General features: G+C 40.5%; 1 long non-coding RNA gene across 1 annotated transcript; it reads right to left on the bottom strand.

Annotated features, from left to right (window-relative positions):
* Positions 1–5,913: 5,913 nt before the first annotated feature.
* LOC131509399 (uncharacterized) lies at positions 5,914–8,793 on the bottom strand. Its single transcript, XR_009260489.1, has 3 exons — positions 7,961–8,793; positions 7,379–7,482; positions 5,914–6,987 (listed from the first exon to the last, which is right to left on the bottom strand). It is a non-coding gene; the product is annotated as an uncharacterized LOC131509399 (long non-coding RNA).
* Between the last annotated feature and the right edge of the window lie 11,697 nt (positions 8,794–20,490).

Below are 20,490 nucleotides of genomic sequence, written 5' to 3' on the forward strand. Positions count from 1 at the left end.
AGCACTGGGTGTTGTATGGAAACCAATTTGACAATAAATTTCATAAAAAAAATAAAATAAAATAAAATAAAAAGGCGTCCTTTTTCTTAAGACTTTCTTGCCTCTGTTTTGATGGACCATCTCCTGTGTAGAGCTAGCTCTTCCCTCTCCTCTAATCCACATCTTTTTCTACAAACACCAAATTAATATTAACACAGAACAGCTTAAATATTTCTCTTAGATCCATCTAAGTCCTATAACTTCATTTTGGCCAGAGTACAATATCTCCTATAACAAACACTCCCCAAATCTCCATGGGTCAATGCAACTAAGCCACTTTTTTGGAATGAAGCTTGCTCTGCACTGCACCCCAAGATATTTTTCAGGGGTATACAAAAAATGAAATGATGAAATAACTAGATAAAATATTGTTGAATATTTTTTGATTTCAGAGTATGGAATATCTTTCAATGTAACATATAAGGAATTAGTTTTCTTACCATCTGAGATGAGAATTTATTTCTAGACGACACCCTCATTATTTAGGAAAATGCCTTGATATGCCTGTGAAATTTGCTACTGAATACCAATGTGCATGTCTCTTCTTTTTCCTCAGCACGCAAGGACCATGTGTCTGGGCCCCTTTGTACCTAGATGCAGCCATGTGGCTATTTCTTGCCAATATGTGTGTCAGGGATGCGTGTTATTTTAAGAACAGGGCAGTTAAGGGCATTTGTGCCTTTTCTAAACTCTCTCTCTTTTGACCTCTGCTTTTTGAAAGCAAAGAAGATGGTGGAAACACAAGATGGAAGCCTTAGGCAGAAAGCTAGGCATGCGCAACGGGAGGATGGACCTTAGACGTCCTGACCGAGAGCCCCAACAGAGGACCACCCAGGGAGCACCATGTTCCACCCATCTAGTAGTCCGTCAGTGGTATAGCATCCTGGCAGAGGAAGAAGGAAATTTGTAGTCCCAGCTGCACTTGTGCAAAAAACACTGGGTTGTTCTTATTTGACCTGTGTCTCCAGAATGGAAATAATGTGGTTTCCTATCCCTTGCAGGTATCTTGAATACAGTTTGGGAAAGGACATGCAGTAGTTGGCTAATTATTATATAATTCAGACCTGCCACTCAAATGTTGCCACCCTAGGACCCACCCAAAAGAAAAAAAAATGATATAAGCCCACACCCTGGAGTTTCCAAGCCCCTTTGTCTCTTGCCCCCCTTCTCCCTTGGAGTGTACTTTAATAAAACTTTGTTCTGCTCTCCTTTCGCTGCCTGCAATTCTTTACTGTGGCAGTGAAAAGAACTGAGGCTTCTTTCTTTTTCCATCTACTTTGCCGTAACAAAAAAATTCAGGGTTCCTGAACAACTGAACATAGCTGCCTCTCTACTATAGCTACTTCTACCATAGCACTGAATAGAAGCTAAATGGTTGCTTTAAGTCATGGGCCTGGGTTTTTGTTGTTGTTGTTTTAGTTTAATCGCTAAAATCTATTTCACAATAGAGTGGTGACATTATATCATTAACATGGCTCAGTGGCTCAGTCGATTATCTGACTCTTGATTTCGACTCAAGTCATCATCTCATGTTTCATGGGTTCGAGCCCCACATCCAGCTCTGTGCTGGCAGTGCAGAGTCTTCTTGGGATTCTGTGTCCCTCTCTCTCTGCCCCTCCCTGCTCACTCTCCCTCTCCTTCTTTCTCTAAATAAATAAACTTTAAATTTTAAAAAAAGAATTAAGCACATCTACCTTCTGTGTGTCGGGCACCATGCCATCTCTGAACCTCTAGAGGCATAAGTCCCAGATCCCAGCCCAAAATTGATTACGGATGTTTTTCCAGTGGTTCCTACCATATTCTTTTTTTTTTTTTTTTTTTTTTAATTTATTTATTTTTGAGAGAGAGAGAGACAGAGTGTGAGTGAGGTCAGGGCAGAGAGAGAGGGAGACACAGAATCTAAAGCAGGCTCCAGGTTCCGACCTGTCAGCACAGAGCCTGATGTGGGGCTTGAACTCATGAACCCTGAGATCATGACCTGAGCTAAGTCGGATGCTTAACTGACTGAGCCACCCAGGCACCCCCCTACCATATTCTTAATAGGTTTCTATGGTTGTCCTCTATAAATGCTATAGGCTGTTCGCTCCCTTGCTCTGTCAGATGTGGCCTCCTTCCACTGTCCTGTGGACACTCTCACATCTCCATGTGTGCTTTAGCAGTATTTGAACTGACAGTGCACTTCATCCTCAAATTTTCTCTTATTCTCAGCCTACAGTCTGGGGAACCGAAGGCCAAATGTGACCCCACTGACCATCACAGACTGCTTGTTCACTGAGCCTTTTAGATGAGGCCACCAAGAAGGATTCTTAAATTTACGGCCATACACAAATCACTGTCCTTCTCATGCTTCCTACTGGGCAGCTGACTGCATAAGGTGATGGGCCTGGTCTTTTAAGGCATTTTGGCTTGCTACCCCTTGTCTAGGCTTGGTATGTTTTATTGAGTAAATCACCCAGCCCTCTCAGAGAGCTGTGAGTTTGGTTTATCTTCACAAAGGATGCAGAGCAGGAAGTCTTCTCACAACTTCAGAAACCACAGCCATCCCTGTGTCTCTGTGTAGGATAAGTGGCAGAGGAGATACTGGCAACTAAGCACCATTTATCTCAAAGATTATAGAACGGAGGTGGTTCAAGTCCACCTAAAGTAACAAACACCTTAGATAAATCTTGCTCCAGTTAGCACCAAAAAAAAAAATCTCCAGCAGAAAAATTTGAGAACTAAGAAATTCTAACCTAGTCCCACAATCTGCTGTGTTCCCATTTCTAGACCTTAGGTGTGACAATAATGGGATAGCAGTGGCTGATTTTGCTGTATGGCCATCAGACCTACAGGTATTGGTTTAATTCTGAGGTTGACTTTCTACACATTCATTACTTAAAATGTATGGAAATGACTACAATTTGCTAAAACAAAATATTATTGAATGCCTATTATGGATCACACACTATGGTAGGTATAAAGAGGGGAAGACAATGTCCCTAGTTCAGAAGAGACTCATCAACACTTAAATTACAGTGTAGTAATAAACTCCATGATAACAGTATACTCAGTGCATTTTCTCTACCTGAGATATGAGGAAGTCAGAAATACTTAAGATAGGTCTTAAACAGGGAAGAGTTCAGTTTGAAGCACTTCCATTTTGTGGTGCCTTTGGAATTCAAGGTGGAACTATCTAGTGAACAATTAGATACATGGTTCAGAAGCCCAATGGAAGTGCTGTAGATATAGAATATGTAATCTAAGCATCAGTATCTCCTTTAGCCTTGCCTGAACTTTTTAAGGATTGCCTCCCTTTAACCTATAATGATAAATAAGAATTCAATGGACAATACCAATTCTCATGAGAATGTCAGAGGGGTGAGAGCGGTGTCATGAAAGCCTGGGAAGGATGAATCTAAGAAGGAATAGACAACCGTGTGAAAATCTGAGTAAGGTCAAATAAAAATAAGCCTGAGCATTCCCACAGCCCAAGTTTTGGTGTTTTGTAGTTACAGTGCCAGATATATAACAACTGAAATCCTTTTGGTAGCAGGTAATAACATCAAATCTGAGCTTGAGCAAGAGAAGGAATTTATTGAGATTCTGGTGTATCCCACAGAATCTAAGGAATGGTTTCAATAACCAGGAAAGATTATAGACATTCTCTGTAAAATGGTGCTCTCCAGTAGAAATTTCTGTAATGGTGATGGGGCACCTTGGTGGCTCAATTGCTTGAGCGTCTGACTTCAACTCAGGTCATGACCTGAAGGTTTGTGGGTTTAAACCCCATGTCAGGCTCTACGCTGACAACTCAGAGGCTGGAGATTCTGTGTCTCCCTGTCTCTATTCCTCCCCCCACTTGTGCTCTCTCTCTCTCTCTCTCTCTCTCTCTCTCTCTCTCTCTCTCTCTCAATAATAAATAAATAAGCATTAAAAAAAAGAAATTTCTGTAATGGTGAAAAGGTTCTATGTCCTGTCCAATATGGTAGCCGTTAGCCACAATGTAGTGAGTACTGAAATGTAACTAAGTACAACTGAGACACTGATTTTTTTATTTTATTTTAATTAAATTCAAACAACAAATGTGGCTAGTGGCTCCTGTATTGTACAGTGCAGCTCTAAAGCCTTTCCACTAACATGACTCAACTCCAGTCATTCTCAGTTCACAATTGCAAATCTCTTGGAGGGAAAGTGCAAACAGTGCAGTGGGGAAGGGATCCACTCCTGGATCAGTTAGCTATGGCTAGGATCACATAGAACAGAAATGGCTGCTGAGGGCTTATTTGTGTGTATTTGAGGCCATTATTTCACCACAAGGGGAATCATTTTAAGCTGAGGTCTATTACAAAGGTGATGAGTTAGTTATTTAGAATCAGAATAGGCTACCATGTCAAAGAGCCCCTACAGTAAACCAGCAGCCTAAAGAACAGAGATGTTTATTTCTATGTAACTATTACAAGGTGCATGGTTCAGTCTCGAGCAGTAGCTCTCATCCATACATTTATTCAGAGATTCAGTTTGCCCCAAGATACTTGCTCTGGCATCCTCCACTGTCTTGTTGCCTAATCAAACTGGGTCATAGTGGATTCCAGCCAAGGGAAGGGGAAAATGAGAAAGTATGTCCACAGTCTTTTAAGATCTGAGCCCAGAAGTAGTACACAATATTTCTGTATATGCTGCATTAGACAGAACATGATCATGTGGACATTTCAAGGGAGTCTGGGAAATGTAGATTAGCAATGTACCCAGTAATACTGAAGGAATGTTTTGGTGGACAATAATTATTATGGACAATTAATTTGGTGGACAATTATCACAAGTAGTTAGATTTAAAAAATAATAATACACATTTCCTGCCTTCAAAGTTATCACAGGTTTGGTGAGGAGACAGATGAATATTTAACTAGCAATGAAAAAGGAACATGCTGTAAGAATCCAAAGAAAAGAATGACTCAAACTTTAAGGTACATATGAATCACTTGAGACTCTGATTAAAATGCAGATTCTGATTCAGTAGGCTTGGGGTGGGTGAGACCTTTTTTTTTTGTTTGTTTATTTATTTTTGGGGGCGCCTGGATGGCTCAGTCGGTTAAGCGGCCGACTTCGGCTCAGGTCATGATCTCGCGGTCCGTGAGTTCGAGCCCCGCGTCGGCTCTGTGCTGACAGCTCAGAGCCTGGAGCCTGTTTCAGATTCTGTATCTCCCTCTCTCTGACCCTCCCCCGTTCATGCTTTGTCTCTCTCTGTCTCAAAAACAAATAAACGTTAAAAAAAAAATTTTTTTTTAAAGTTTATTTATTTTTGAGAGAGAAAGAGAGCAGAGGAGGGGCAGAGAGAGAGGGAGAGAGAGAGAATCACAAGCAGGCTCCTCGCTGTTAGCGCACAGCCCATCATGGGGCTTGATCCCATGAACTGTGAGATCATGACCTGAGTCAAAATCAAGAGTCAGACACTTAACTGACTGAAGGGGTGGGTGAGACCTTGACATGTGCTTTCTTAACAAGCTTCCAGGTGATGTCATACTCCAGGTCCTGGGACCACACTTTGAGTAGCAAATAGTTGCAGGTTTGGCAGAGGGAATGACAGTTGAGCTACATGTATGTGTTATGGTGATTAAAACCAGGTTTGGATGTCACTGGTTGATTTAAACTGCCTATCTTTAGGGGCACCTGGGTGGCTCAGTTGGTTAAGTGTCTGACTGTTGATCTCAGCTGAGGTCTTGATTTCAGGGTTGTGAGTTCAAGTCCCACACTGGGCTCTGCGCTGGGTGTGACGTCTACTTAAAAAAAAAAAAATGCTTACCTTTAAGCAAGATTTTTAAGACCTTAAGTAAGGTTACTTAAGGTAACAGAGGTAATTTAAGGTTACTTAAGGTAACAGAGAACCTTACTGAATTTAACAATAAAAGAATCAAACAACAAATGATTGGCTTATTAATGCAGGGGGTCAGCAGGTTTCTTGCAAGTTTGATGAGGCAAGGCTCTGGTTCTATTTTTCCCTGATTCTCTTTGTTCTGTCCTTTGTCTTCAGGCTGGCTTCTTTCGTGGTACAGTGAGAATATGGCAAATCTACCACTGTATAAGGAAAATGTAGTTTATCTCTTTTTTTTCTATAACTGAATATTTTTTATGAGCCTCCACTCCAGTGTGTAGCAGGGAAAGTCTTTGCCTTGACAATTAATAATACTTCCACTTCTTTGGTAAGAATTTCAAATAAATATTGTACCTTGTGGATTTTCTTCTCATTCTACGTAACTTACAGAGTAGACTCATAGTGATAGTGGTAGGAGGGGCTATGTGCCCTAAAGGCAATGGGGGAGAGAGTGCTTGTGTTCAAACTTTGTTTTCTGTATTTTTACCCATCACTGTTTCAGGATGTTTGATACTTGCTTCTGATCTCTTGCACTGGTATCTACTGTGGCTCAGCTGCGAAGCCTCTTTCTCCCTTGAGGATGCTACATTGCCCACCGAGGTTCAGCCACATCCTTTGTCTTTCCATTCTGTGCCTTTAAAATGGATGCTCTTGTTCTCAACTTCCCCAGAGCATGTGAGTTATATGCTTTGAATTTGACAAAAGAGCTGAGAGCAGGTCTTTCCTTTCCCTATCACATTACCATGTTTTATTCTGGTGGGATCACACCCATATTGTCTTTTCCAATGACAGAAAATCTACTCTACTTTCATCTTTATCCTCAACTCCATGCTCATGAGATTTTTATCTTGAAATACATGCATATCTGATTCCTTGTTTCCACTAAGTCAGAGGACTTTCTCCTTCTCCTCCTCCTCCTCCTCCTCCTCCTCCTCCTCCTCCTCCTTCTTCTTCTTCTTCTTCTTCTTCTTCTTCTTCTTCTTCTTCTTCTTCTTCTCTTTCTCCTTCTCCTTCTCATTCTTGTCCTCCTCCCCCACCTTCTTCTTCTTCTCCAGATAGGACTCCTCTTACACATATTCTGACTCTTCTCTGCATTGCTCCTGCATTGTGGCATATGGAAAAATGCCATATTCAGACTTTAATGTTTTGACTTTGCTCTTTAACAAGAAATTTAGAATACACTTCTGTGAATAAAGCTGAACTGTTCAGACAGTTGTCTTGTTAAAGAATCAAATAATAATTTTACTTGGAGACTTGAAGCTGAAAATGAAAACTTCGCTTTAGGTGGTATCTATCTTCTACATAAAGAAGTGAATGCCACTGATTCAATGAATGGGTAGTGCACTGGCTTTTCACTGTGTCAAGGTGGCTAGGCTGAATCCCTTCCCTGTATGTTTCTAGCTAGAGTAGACCACAAGGGAGATTCTTATGGGAGATTTCAAGGGCAGAAGTGAAGCAGCTACCTTGTAGCTCACATGTCTGGTCCCTTACCTGCTGGCTTTGCAGCTGCTCTAACTTCCCTTGGGTCCTCTTTCAAAGTCTCCAACTCCTGGCCCAGGTATAAGTATTTAGCTCCCTGAAGAAGGCCTCGGCTTCTGCAGGACATCAGTACCACCAAAGTCAGAAGCAACAACAACTAACATGGATTTTGGTCCATCCTCCTGATCTCCAGCTCATGCTCGTAGGGCCCAACGTGTCCTAACTGTCTTAGATTTTGCAGCCATCTTCCCATGCTGCCTGACTGCTCTATGAATTCAAGCTCCACATCTGACACAAAGAAAGAACCTTACAGAGACTGCTTAAATCAGTTCTCTTGATTGCATAATATCAAATTCCTGTAAAAATATACCACACACACACACACACACACACACACACACATTTTCTAGTGCTTCTTTCTCAGAACCCTGCTATAATATGTAAGGCAATAATACTTTAATGAATATAAAATTACTTCCCCAAATATTCTTTAAAAATATAATTTCTGCTATGGTAGCAAAAGGCTACAGATGTCTCAGGTCTTACACTATCACACCGCACCATCCCGGAAAAAAAAAAATCTATTTCCCCAACCTGTGCTTCACTCCAATTGGAACAATTTAAGTCACGCATCCACTTTGAGTCAATCACTAGTCCTAAAAAAAAGAAAGAAAAAAAAAAGCATTGATTGGTTTAGGCTTTATTTAAGTGTCATTCATAGACTAATCACTGTGACAAGGTGAGTTGCAGGATTGCAGTAGCAATAGCTAATCGTGGATTTTCCCTGTCACCTGACATGCGGCCATTTTATACTTTAAGTATGCTTCCCATTGACTTGAAAGATTAACGTATCATGTACTTGGACAGACAATTGTCCGGAAGCCATTTTGACAGTCTTCCAGTTCAACAAAAACTGTTAAACTGAATCACGGCATTGGTTAGAGTTGTCAGAGACAGAAGACTTTCTCATAGCAAGTACTGTGGGACCATATGTCCTCTCAGTAATGGGGACTCAGCCTCTGATTTGTCTTCTGAGGCTCTACTTCAGAACAAGCCCCTCAACTGTGTAACCTGATAGGTGGACTGTGCGGGGATCCCTTGATCCCCAGCTGCTGTTTGGTCTTTATCTATAGACGTGTAACAGTTCTGTTGCAACATGCATCGTTTTAATTTCAAGTCCTAAATTCTCCTCTTGTTTAAAGAAAAACTGGAGTTCTTCTTTCTATTTTCCGAAAACCCATCAAAAGGGAAAGGACATCCCACACAGAGGAAAAAAAGTTAAGTCCAAAAGTAAGGCTGGGCCTAAATTCCCTGGCCATCAAGACAGAACATAGGAAAGAATATACATGCTTTTAGATAAGGTTTTATATCTTCACTGGGTGGTAAACAAGTGTGTTCACTTGGAGAAAACTTATCTGTGATTTGTGTACTATTCTGTATGTTATTTCAATTAAAATCAGTTTTTAAAAAAAAATTTTTTTTTAACGTTTATTTATTTTGAGACAGAGAGAGACAGAGCATGAACAGGGGAGGGGCAGAGAGAGAGGGAGACACAGAATGGGAAGTAGCTCCAGGCTCTGAGCCATCAGCCCAGAGCCCGACGCGGGGCTCGAACTCACAGAACGTGAGATCGTGACCTGAGCTGAAGTCGGACGCTTAACCGACTGAGCCACCCAGGCACCCCTAAAATCAGTTTTTTAAAAATCATACATTGGGGTGCCTGGATGACTCAGTCAGTAGCATGTGACTCTTGGTCTTGAGGTCATGAGTTTGAGTTCCACACTGGGTGCAGAGATTACATACATACATACATACATACATAAAATGAAAATAAAAATCATATACTAAAAGCTAATATCCAAACAAAAAATTCTGACTAAAATAAAAAAGAGATTTATCAGCTCCCAGATTCACCTTTAAAGGATGAGGAGGATTTTGATAGGAAAGTGGAGAAAGATCGTGAGTTCAGGTTTTTGGGGGTGGTTTTCTTTCCTTTTTCTTTATTAATTAAAAAAAAAATTATTTTTGACAGAGAGAGAGAGACAGAGCATGAGCAGGGGAGGGGCAGAGAGAGAGGGAGACACAGAATGCAAAGCAAGCTCCAGACTCTGAGCTGTCAGCACAATGCCTGATGTGGTGCTCGAACTCACAGACCGCTAGATCATGACCTGAGCTGAAGTCAGACGCTCAACCGGCTGAGCCACCCAGGTGCCCCTCTTTATTAATTTTTAAGGGGACTAAGAAGACAAACTATTTGATTAATCTGAGGGTGAGAAGTATCTTTTTCTCAGATGTTCTCTTTCTTTTTTTTTAATGTTTTATTTATTTTTGAGAGAGCGGGAGAGACAGACAGAATCCGAAGCAGCCTCCAGGCTCCGAGATGTCAGCATATAGAGCCCGAAGCGGGGCTCTAACCCATGAACCATGACCTGAGCTGGTGTCGGATGCCTAAACCAACTGAGCCACCCAGGCGCCCCACTTTTTCCCAGATGTTCTGATGAGGCTTCTCATAGCCCTGAAAGGTTATCAGCTGATGCAAGCATGTGGTCAAAATGGCAAGCTGCCCCTAATAGAGGGAGGGGTAGCTGCTGCTACAAAGGAGAATCTCCGGGTTCCCAGTTTCAGGCTCAGGTTCATTCCATCATATGGAGTAAATGTAGGACACATTCAGGAAATGTAAAGTGAGCTCCTTGAGGCAGATTGTAAATACGAGGCCTCCTATGGGTGCGGCTGTTCTCCACACGGCTAAGATGGACCTAAGCAGTCAAGCCTGCCCTCCCACATTGCCCCATCTCAGCTAACTGACTGGACCCAGTAGGACTTAAGGCAGTGGTATGCTGGTAAATATTTAACTTGCTTTAGTGGGTGGGGAAGAAGCCATGATGTGTGGCATTTGCCAATTTTTGTACAGAAAATTTTTCTACCATGCCTGATATCAAGTTAAAGCCTGACATCAACTGGCTCATGAATTTCCTGAAAATGCAACAATTAGCTCTCTAAAACCAGTACCAGTGGCTTTAGCATGCCACTGAGTTATCCTGAGTGGGAGAACATCTCTTTTGATAGATTCATCAGAAGAAGGAAGATGTTTCTTTCCCATAAGACCAATTCTCCTCATATCTCATTAACCTAAATTGAGTCACATGCCCTGAATATAACATTTTTCCGATTTCATGACTCACAAACACTGTGAACGTGGGTGAGTTATCTGGACTGGCTTTTAGCTGTGAGGATCTAGTCTGGTCTGTGTTGGGGAAGGGAAGGTAGCTTCATGAAATTGGGTACCGTTAGGAAAGTGAAAGAGAAAATGGATAGATTTAAAAATTCATTATATCGGGGCGCCTGGGTGGCGCAGTCGGTTGAGCGTCCGACTTCAGCCAGGTCACGATCTCGCGGTCCGTGAGTTCGAGCCCCGCGTCAGGCTCTGGGCTGATGGCTCGGAGCCTGGAGGCTGTTTCCGATTCTGTGTCTCCCTCTCTCTCTGACCCTCCCCCGTTCATGCTCTGTCTCTCTCTGTCCCAAAAATAAATAAAAAACGTTGAAAAAAAAATTCATTATATCAAGTACCCTAATAATGAGATACCCCAAGTCAGGCTGCTATCAAGATGCTGAAGAACAGATCATAAATAAACAAAAAATATCCATATAGTAAGTACCACATTTCATCCATCCTAAGATGCACTTCCCATTTTGCCATCTTAAAACTGGGATGACTTTTTAATTTTTATTTTCTATAATTTTTTTAAAGTTTATCTATTTTGAGAGAGTGAATGTGAGCTTGGGCAGAAAAGAGGTAGAGAGAAAGAGGGAGAGAGAATCCCAAGCAGACTCCATCCTGTCAACACAGAGCCTAATGTGGGGCTTGAACTCAAAAACCAAAATCAAAAGCCAGACACTTAGCCGACTGAGCCACTCAGGCACCCCATGGGATGACTTTTACAACAGGTGTCAGACAGGTGGTGGTAGTTACCCGTGCCTGTGCTTCAAAACGTGCAGTGGCTGTCTACACCTCGGCAGAAAATTCCTGAGTTATTAGTGGAACACTTAGAAATGCCTCATCACCAACATTCGTGGTCGTCAGAAGTTGTTATTTGTCAGAGTCTGTGAAGAGTCTGGGATTTTACCCAATATACAACCTAACAAACTCTTCTGTTACTATTTCATGAAGACTGGAAAAACCCATAAGACTCCTGGAGTCAGACTTTCTCAAGGCAAAAGCAGTAAGCAAGAGTGTCAGTATAATGTCCATGAGGTTCCCCGTACCTCCCAATTCTCACAGGGCAGTACAGGTAGCTAGAAGGATGAAATGTGTTGTGTTATAGGAGAGGAATGTTGAGCTGGGAGATTTCCCATTTTATAGTGAGCGGCAAGTAGGCCAACTCATTACATCAGCAAACACAACCCTCAGACATAGCCTGGGTAGGGGCACATGGGTAGCTCAGTCAGTTAAGAGTCCAGCTCTTGATTTCAGCCCAGGTCATGATCTCATGGTTTATGAGCTTAAGCCCTGCCTCAGGCTCTGAGCTGACAGCACAGAGACTTCTTGGGATTCTCTCTCTCTGCCCCTCCTCTGCTCTCTCTGTCTCTAAATAAATAAAATAAAAAAAAAATAAAAAAAAAAGGATGGGGCACCTGGGTGGCTCAGTCAGTTAAGCATTAGACTCTTGGTTTCCACTCAGGTGGTGATCTCACAATTGTGAGTTCAAGCCCTGCATCAGGCTCTGTGCTGAAAATACGGATCCTGCTTGAGATTCTTTCTCTCCCTCTCTCTCTCTGCCCCTCCCATGTACTCTCTTTCTCTCAAAATAAATAAACTTAAAAAAAAATGGCCTGGGCAAAGAGCAATCAGGGCATTCTTGGCATGTCCTGCAAGGGCGTGGGACATGCAGGTTCATGATGGATTGCCCATCCCATAAAATTGTATTGAAAAACACAGATCACAATATCTGAGTCCAAAAATAATTCATAAGTGTTGGTCTGTGAGTATACAATCATTTTGGGAATACCTTAACCAATTTATTGAGCTGTTTTACTTCTTCTTGAATGGCAGATACACAGTTTCACCAGTTACAAGACAGAGGCATACTGTATGGTAATGTAATTTTTTGAAAGCCAAGTTATAAAACACTAAGAAAATTACCACGTTATTCATTGTATATTAAATATCACTCACCTTACGCCTGTGTAAGGAAAGGCTACCCACTTGCATACACATCTTGTATACAATGTCCTACACAATGAATATTTAGGTGATGATGATAATAACTTTACACAAGACATCTCACATAGTTCTTACTGCACAGCTATTAGGTCTTCACAAAACACACACATATGCTGCAGATGTTTATTAGCTGTGTGGGATGATTACTATTTGGTATTCACCAAGTGAGAATGGATCGTCATAAATGTCTTCATCCTTGTCTTCATGTTGAGTTGAGTAGGCTGAGCAGGAGGAGAAGGAGGGACGGGTCTTGCACAGAGACACGGGTGTGGCAGAGGCAAAAGAAATGGAAGAGGTGGAAGGGAAGGTGGGAGAGGAGGCACACTCCATGTAACTTTATGGAAATACTTTGTAATTTCTGTCTGACTTCTTGCTTTTATCATTTCTCTAAAAATATTTCTGTACGGCACCGATTCTTCTTCCACTGTTTGTTTTAGTTTCTGTGCCCATATCCTAGAAGGGTCTGTCATAAAAGAAGTCAAAAACAGTCTTGAATAATCAGACCCTTCCTGCCTGATTCTTTAATGTCAGTTTGTTTTCTAGCATTGTTTCTTTTACGTCTTCCTCAAAATCTGGCACTCGTTCAGAAGCACTCCTCTCTGTCAAGTTGTTTTCAGTTAATTCCTCTGGTGTGATATCTATTAGCGCTTGAATTTCTCCAAGATCTTGAAAACTTTCACCACCCACCTTTTTGCCATATCCAATATTTTTCATGATTTTCTTAATTGGTTTTTTTGTAGATCCTGTGAAATTAGGCACAACATCTGGACAGTTTTCTCTGGCAGGAATTTGTTGTTTTGGGCTTGATGGCTTCCAGTGCTTTTTCTGTAACAACAATAACATCTTCAGTGGGGGCATCCTCCCGGACTTTTATGATGTTCTCTTGGGTTTCTCTGCCAAAGTATTGATAATTCTTTCCATAGAATACCATGTGTAATGAGCCTCAAGGGTCCTTATGACCCCCTTAATCTAGAGGCTAAATTAAAGTTGTTGTGATTAGGGACAAGTAGACCACTTTGACACCTTCCACGTTGAACTCATGAAGTTCTGGGTGACCAGGGACATTGTCCAATATCCAAAGAACTTTAAAAGGCAGTTCCTTACTGGCAAAGTACTTCCTGACTTCAGGGACAAAGTATTGATGGAACCAATCCAGGAAAAGGGTTCTTATTGTCCAGACTTTCATGTTGTACAATGAAAAGACTGGGAGAGGCACCTGGGTGGCTCAGTCAGTTAAGCTTCTGACTTTTGATTTTGGCTTAGGTCATGATTTCATGGCTCATGAGTTCAGGCCCACGTCAGGCTCTGCACTGACAATGCGGATTGTGTTTGGGATTCCCTCTCTCTCTCTGCCCCTGCCCTGCTCTCTCTCTCAAAATAAATAAATAAACTTAAAAAAATAAAATAAAAGACTGGCAACTGGTGTTTATCTTTTTCCTTCAAGTCTAGGGATTAGCAACTTTATATGTGAGTGTAGTCTTGATCATAAACCTGGTTGCATTTGCACAAAACAGTGAATTTAACCTATCCATTCCTATCTTAAATCCTCATGTTCACTTCTTTTCCTTGGTAACAAATGTTCTTCGTGGCATTTTTTTTCCAGAATAAAGAACTTGTGTCTACACTAAACACCTGTTCGGGCAGATATCCTTTCTCCTCAATGATTTTAATGGCAGGAATCTGTTAACTCTTCTGCCTCTTGCTTGGCAGAAGCTGCTTCCCCTATTATATATGTTTAAGTTTTATTTTAAGTTAGGTAATCCCAACTTGAGGCTCGAACTACAAGACCAAGAGTCACATGCTCATCTGACTGAACCAGTCAGGCACCCCTACCTTTATATTTAAGCCAAACCACTTTCTAGATTTATCAAACCAGGGGTGCCTGGGTAGCTCAGTTAAGCATCTGACTTAAGCTCATGTCATGATCTCACCACTCGTGGGTTCGAGCCCCATGTCGGGCTCTGTGCTGACAGCTGAGAGCCTGGAGCCTGCTTTGGATTCTGTGTCTCCCTTGCTCTCTGCCCCTCCCCCACTTGCTATCTCACTCAGAAAGCAAGCAAGCAAGCAAACAAGCTAAAAAAATTATCAAACCATCTTTTGCTGGTGTTAAATTCTCCAGCTTTAGGTCGTTGTTTCCTTTTGTTCTAAGTTGTCATATAATGACTTCACTTTTTTTAAATAAAGAGTATTTTTTATGTTTATTTTTGAGAGGGAAAGAAGAGAGAGAGGGGAAGGGATGAGCGGGGGAGGGGCAGAGAGAGATGGGGACAGAGGATCTGAAGCAGGCTCCATGCTGACAGCAGTGAGCCCAATTAGGCTCAAACCCACAAACCGCAAGATCATGACTTGAGCTGAAGTCAGACACTTAACTGACTGAGTCACCCAGGTGCCCCTACTTCACTTTTTTTTTTTTTAACCTTTACTTATTCATCCTAACTGAGAGAGAGAGAGAGAGAGCAAGGAAGGGGCAGAGAGAATCCCAAAGAGGCGTGGTGCCATCAGTGCAGAGCCCAACAAGGGGCTCGATCCCATGAGATCATGACTGTGAGATCATGACCTGAGCCAAAATCAAGAGTGGGATGTTTAACCGACTGAGCCACCCAGATACCCTATGACTTCACTTTTTCTTGAATCATATGTGTCCAAAGGTATGCCTTTCTTATAGTAATCTCACACCCAAATAAAAGCTGCATTTTCAATGAGATAAAAAAAAGTATTTTGCAAAAAATGCAAGGTTTTCATGCCTGCTGGTGTAGCTGCAGTGCTGGCTTCATGACTTTTCTCTTTTCACAGTGGTCCTTACACTGGACTAATTTATCTTGAAATGGTGCATAACCACAGTTGCAGACCTCACTGTATGACACAGAACAAGCAATTCAACTTTTTCTTGTAATATCATGAATTTCCTTCGAGAGCCCTTTCAGCATCACTGGAGGCATTTCCTATGGGTCTCCTGGTGTTATTCGGGGTTTATGGGATCGCATAACCTAAATATGAAGAAAAATGCACAAGAACCATAAGAGATCTTTTTTACTGCATTGTGCAATTTACTGGAGAGACAATTGCTTGCATGGTGATTAGTATCACTTGGCATTTTAAGCAGATACTTGCAACATTTGAGCTCACTGCAGTAGACACGGGTGAGCTACTAAATTATTACAGCAGTATAGTTTGTATTGCAGCTAATCTTATGCAGTTATGATTTAATACTGCACTTTTATGTTTGTTTACATCTTGACTACAAATGGTGTTTGTCATGTACAGTCTAAGTGTGTGTGTAAGTTTTGATACATTTTAACTTTTTCTTTTAAGTTTACTTATTTTTTTTAGTAATCTCTACACCCAATATGTGCTTGAACTCAGGACCCTGAGATCAAGAGTCACATGCTCAGGGAGAGTGGGTGGCTCAGTTGGTTGAGTGTCTGACTCTTGATTTCTGCTCAGATCATGATCTTATGATTCGTGGGATCAAGCCCCGACTCAGGCTCAGGGATGAGCGTGGAACCGGCCTGAAATTCTCTCTCTTCCTCAACCCCTCTCTCCCACTTGCACTCACTCTCTTAAAAAAAATTTTTGTTTTAAGTCGCATGCTCTTCCCACTGAGCCAGACAGCACCGCAAAATTTAACTTCTTATAATAGATTTGTGTACATTTTATGTAAATGCTAAAACAGTAGTATCTACATATATTAATGCATTCATAGCATACTTTTTTTCATTTTTTTGGTTATATCTAGGTTGTGGAGTTCATCTGTGCATTTTTTCAAACTGTCACAGATTTCCCCAAATCTTCCGATATACTTATTGAAAAAAATCTGTGTAAAAGTGAAGTCCTACAGTTCAAACCCATGTTGTTCACGGATCAAATGTATGTCTGTCTTTAACAGATCTGTGGTTTGCAAATATTTTATCCCAAAGTGTGGGTTACCTTTTCATTTTCTTAATGTGGTTTTTAAAGAGATGTCTTAAAATTTTTTTTTATTTTTTAATATATGAAATTTACTGTCAAATTGGTTTCCATACAACACCCAGTGCTCATCCCAAAAGGTGCCCTCCTCAATACCCATCACCCACCCTGCCCTCCCTCCCACCCCCCATCAACCCTTAGTTTGTTCTCAGTTTTTAACAGTCTCTTATGCTTTGGCTCTCAAGAGATGTCTTAAATTTTGATGAATTTCAATTTATCAACTTTTTCTGATTCAGGTTTTCTGCATCCTAAGAACATACCTAATCAAAGATCACAAAGATCATTTTTTTTTTTTTACTAGTTTCTTCCAGAAGTTTCAGTCTTACCTGTTAACTTGACATCTGTGATGCATGTCAAGTTAATTTTTGTATATGTTACAAGGTAAGAATGGAGGGTTTTGTTTTGTTTCCATGTGGATATTTGTTTTGTTGCCATTCATGAGACTGTTCTTTCCCCCACTGAACTACCTTGGCACTTTTGTTGACAATTGGTTGCCTGTACAAGCGTGTGCATGTATTTCTGTATGCTTATTTTGTTCTATTGAATCATATGTATAATCCTTACACAAATGCCACATCATTACCTTGCTGTAACTTAATAATAGAATCTTGAAATCATTGGAATATGTCCTCCAATTTTATTCTTTTTCAAAACTGTTTTGGCTATCCTAGAATCTCTCAATCCCATATAAGTTTTAGGATCAGTTTGTCAATTTCTACAAAGCTTTCTGGAAATCTTGTTGGGATTGCTTTGGATCTATCAACTGATGTGTTATTAGTTCAGTCTCCCAACCCATGAACATTTTATCTTTCTCATTAGGGGTTTACTTTCTTCCAGCACTGTTTTATAGTTTCCATTGCACAGGTCTTACACATATCTTGTCAAAATGTCTTATTTTGTGTGTGTGTGTGTGTGTGTGTGTATGTGTGTGTGTGTGTGTGTATATATATATATATATATATATATATATATATATATATTTTTTTTTTTTTTTTTTTTTTTTTTTTTGTGATCTCTACACCCAACCTAGGGCTCAAACTCATGACCGTGAAATCGGGTCGCATGCTCTTTTGACTGAGCCAGCCAGGTGACCCTCTTATTTTATTTTAAGGCAGAGAGAGGGGGTATTTTTTCTTTCGTTTTTTTAAATGCTATTTTAAAGGAGTGTTTAAAAATTTTTAATTGTTGCTAGTATATAGAAATGCAATTGGTATGTTGACCTTGTGTCCTGTGATCTAACTTATTAGTTCTACCATTTTTTCCTAGTTAGTAGTTCTAGTATTTTCTGTATATTCTATAGGATTTTCTATATAATTGTCTGTCCATGTATTTATTTCTGCTTTTCTAATTTATACGTTTTTACATTTCTTTTGTTTCCCAAGTTGCAATGATCAGAACCTCCAACCACAATGTGGAAAAGAAACATCCATATTTTGTTCCCAACTTCAAGGAGAAAGTTTTTGGTCTTCTACCATTAGGTGTGATTTTAGCTGTACGTGTTTCATAGATGTCTTTTTATCAGACTGAATAGGTTCCCTTCTATTTTTTATTTGCTGAGAATTTGATTATGATATGCTTTGGTGTGATTTTGTGTCTGTCCTGCTCTGGATTCATTGTGTTTCTTGGCTCTATGGGCTTATTGTCTTCATTATATATAGCATTAGGAAGTAAGTGGTAAGCAAGGTAGGTGGACAGATATAGTGGACTTATGTGGAATGCTGTGTGCCTAGCATTCTTTAAGAAAACACTTCTTTCCTGTTCTGTATACTTTGGGTGATGATCCTGTACCACCACACCCCAAGACTGAGTCCATGACTCAAGCTGAGTTAACCAGAACCTTTCCTAGGACTTCTCCATTGACTATATGTCTGGGTTACAGTGAGGGAGATAAAGTCACTTGACACTCCCTACATTCTCCCAGGAAGTATGGAGTAAACTGTCTGCAGACACAAAGAATAAACATGAGGAGAAGAGCAGAACTGACCTAGAGAAAGCCCCGAAGATATCAAGGCTCTGGAACTAGCCATGCAGAAGTAGGTTTATACTTGGACTTCTTAGTTTTGAAGGCTAATAAATTCTTCTTTGGCTTAAACTAAAATTCTTATTTTTGTTTTTGCCAACTGCAATAAAGTCCTAATGCCACACCAGAAATTTGGAATTTCTTCCAAGGAAAACGTGGGAGTATAATATATGTAGGTGTACATTTTGTTTTTTCAACATCTTTTTTTTTTGAGAGAGCTTGCATGCGCACGTCCCTGAGCTGGGGGAGCAGCAGAGAGGAAGAGAAAATCCTAAGCAGGCTTCACGCCCAGCGCAGAGCCTGATATGGGGCTCAATCACAGGGCTGTGAGATCATGACCTAAGCCGAAATTAAAAGTCGGACGCTTAACTGACTAGGCCACCCAGGTACCCTGCACTAACGTTAGTGTGGAAAAGGAACAAAGAAGGGGTGTCAAATTAGAGGCAGGAAGACCAGTTAGACATTACTGTAGGCATTCAAGTGAAGTAGAATAACCTCATTAAACCCTAAAAAACCTAAAATAGATAATTGAACAGATAAATGGACATTAAGAAAACAAACTTGCTAAGAAATTGGCGACTGGATTTGGAAGGAGAGGGAAGAATTTAAGGATACTACTCATATTTGAGTAGAAATTTCAGATGATAAAGACTGAGGTAGAAAATACAGGAGAGGGGCATCTGGCTGGCTCAGTTGGTAAAGCATGAGACTCTTGATCTCAGGGTCATGAGTTCAAGCCCCATGTTGGGTGTAAAGCTTACCTTAAAGAAAAAGAAAAAAAAAGGAAATAGAGGAGGAGGAACAGGAGTGGGCAGATTGCAGGGAGAGGAGTGAACACAGATCCAGTCACATTTTGACTGAGGAGCTTTGGAGGTCAACCAAATACAAATGTTCATCGCACAAGCAAAAACTCAGGTGTGGGCTGGAGATATGATAATCCTAGCTCCTGCATGGTAAACTGATTAATCTTAAAAAGGGTTAGCATCCTGCTGATAGGAGCTTCCTAAATGCAAAAAGCGTAACTGAGGGCTTTAAAACAAATGTTTCATTTCAAGCACGTCACAATGCAGCTTAGAAATGACGTTTAGAGGCGCCTGGATGGCTCAGTCGTTGAGCGTCTGACGCTTGATTTCAGCTCAGGTCACGATCCCAGGATTGTGGGATCAAGCCCAGAGTTGGGTTCCACACTGGGCATGGAGCCTGCTTGAGATTCATTCTCTTTCTCTCTCTCCCTCTGCACCTCCCCCACTTACACATGGGTGAGCTTCCTTAAAAAAAAGTTTATTTGCAATAAAAAAGAAGTAAAAATAATAGTATTGTTAAATTAATATTTGAAGTATAGAACAAAACTAAATAAAAATAGATTACATTAGTTCTTACCAACGTTTAGATTTAAGTAAGTCTTCTACTTTAATCTTCTTATGAGGAAAATGTGCTTATTAGGAAAACAAAAGTTTGCAGAGTTTAAATGATTTACTAGAAGGCTCAAAAATATTCTGGAAAAAATGTTTTATTATTAAGAGAATTTAAATGAAAAAACTGATAGAAAAATGAAAGAAAATTATGTGCCCTTTCAAGACCTTTACATTTAATATTCCAGGTTTTCATTTTCTTGATACAACTGTATCACTTTCATAATTTTTCCTCTCATGAAAAAGAGGAAAAGAGGGCGGGAAGTATCCTGAGGAAGAGAATGAGCAATCTGTGATCCTGAGATGAAATGAACCATAAAACATAAATGTGGAGGAAATGCATGTGATGGGTAGAGAAGTGTGTTCAATGAACAAGTCACTAGAAAGTCACATATGTTATAACTAAAGAAATGTTGGACATACATCACATGCATTTCAGGGTCAATATCCCGTATCTTGCAGTTACTCAAAATAGATTTTTCTCTTCTTTCCTGACCATTTTGCC

The sequence above is a fragment of the Neofelis nebulosa genome, chromosome 1 (assembly GCF_028018385.1).
Source record: "Neofelis nebulosa isolate mNeoNeb1 chromosome 1, mNeoNeb1.pri, whole genome shotgun sequence".
NCBI classification, from domain to species: Eukaryota; Metazoa; Chordata; class Mammalia; order Carnivora; family Felidae; genus Neofelis; species Neofelis nebulosa.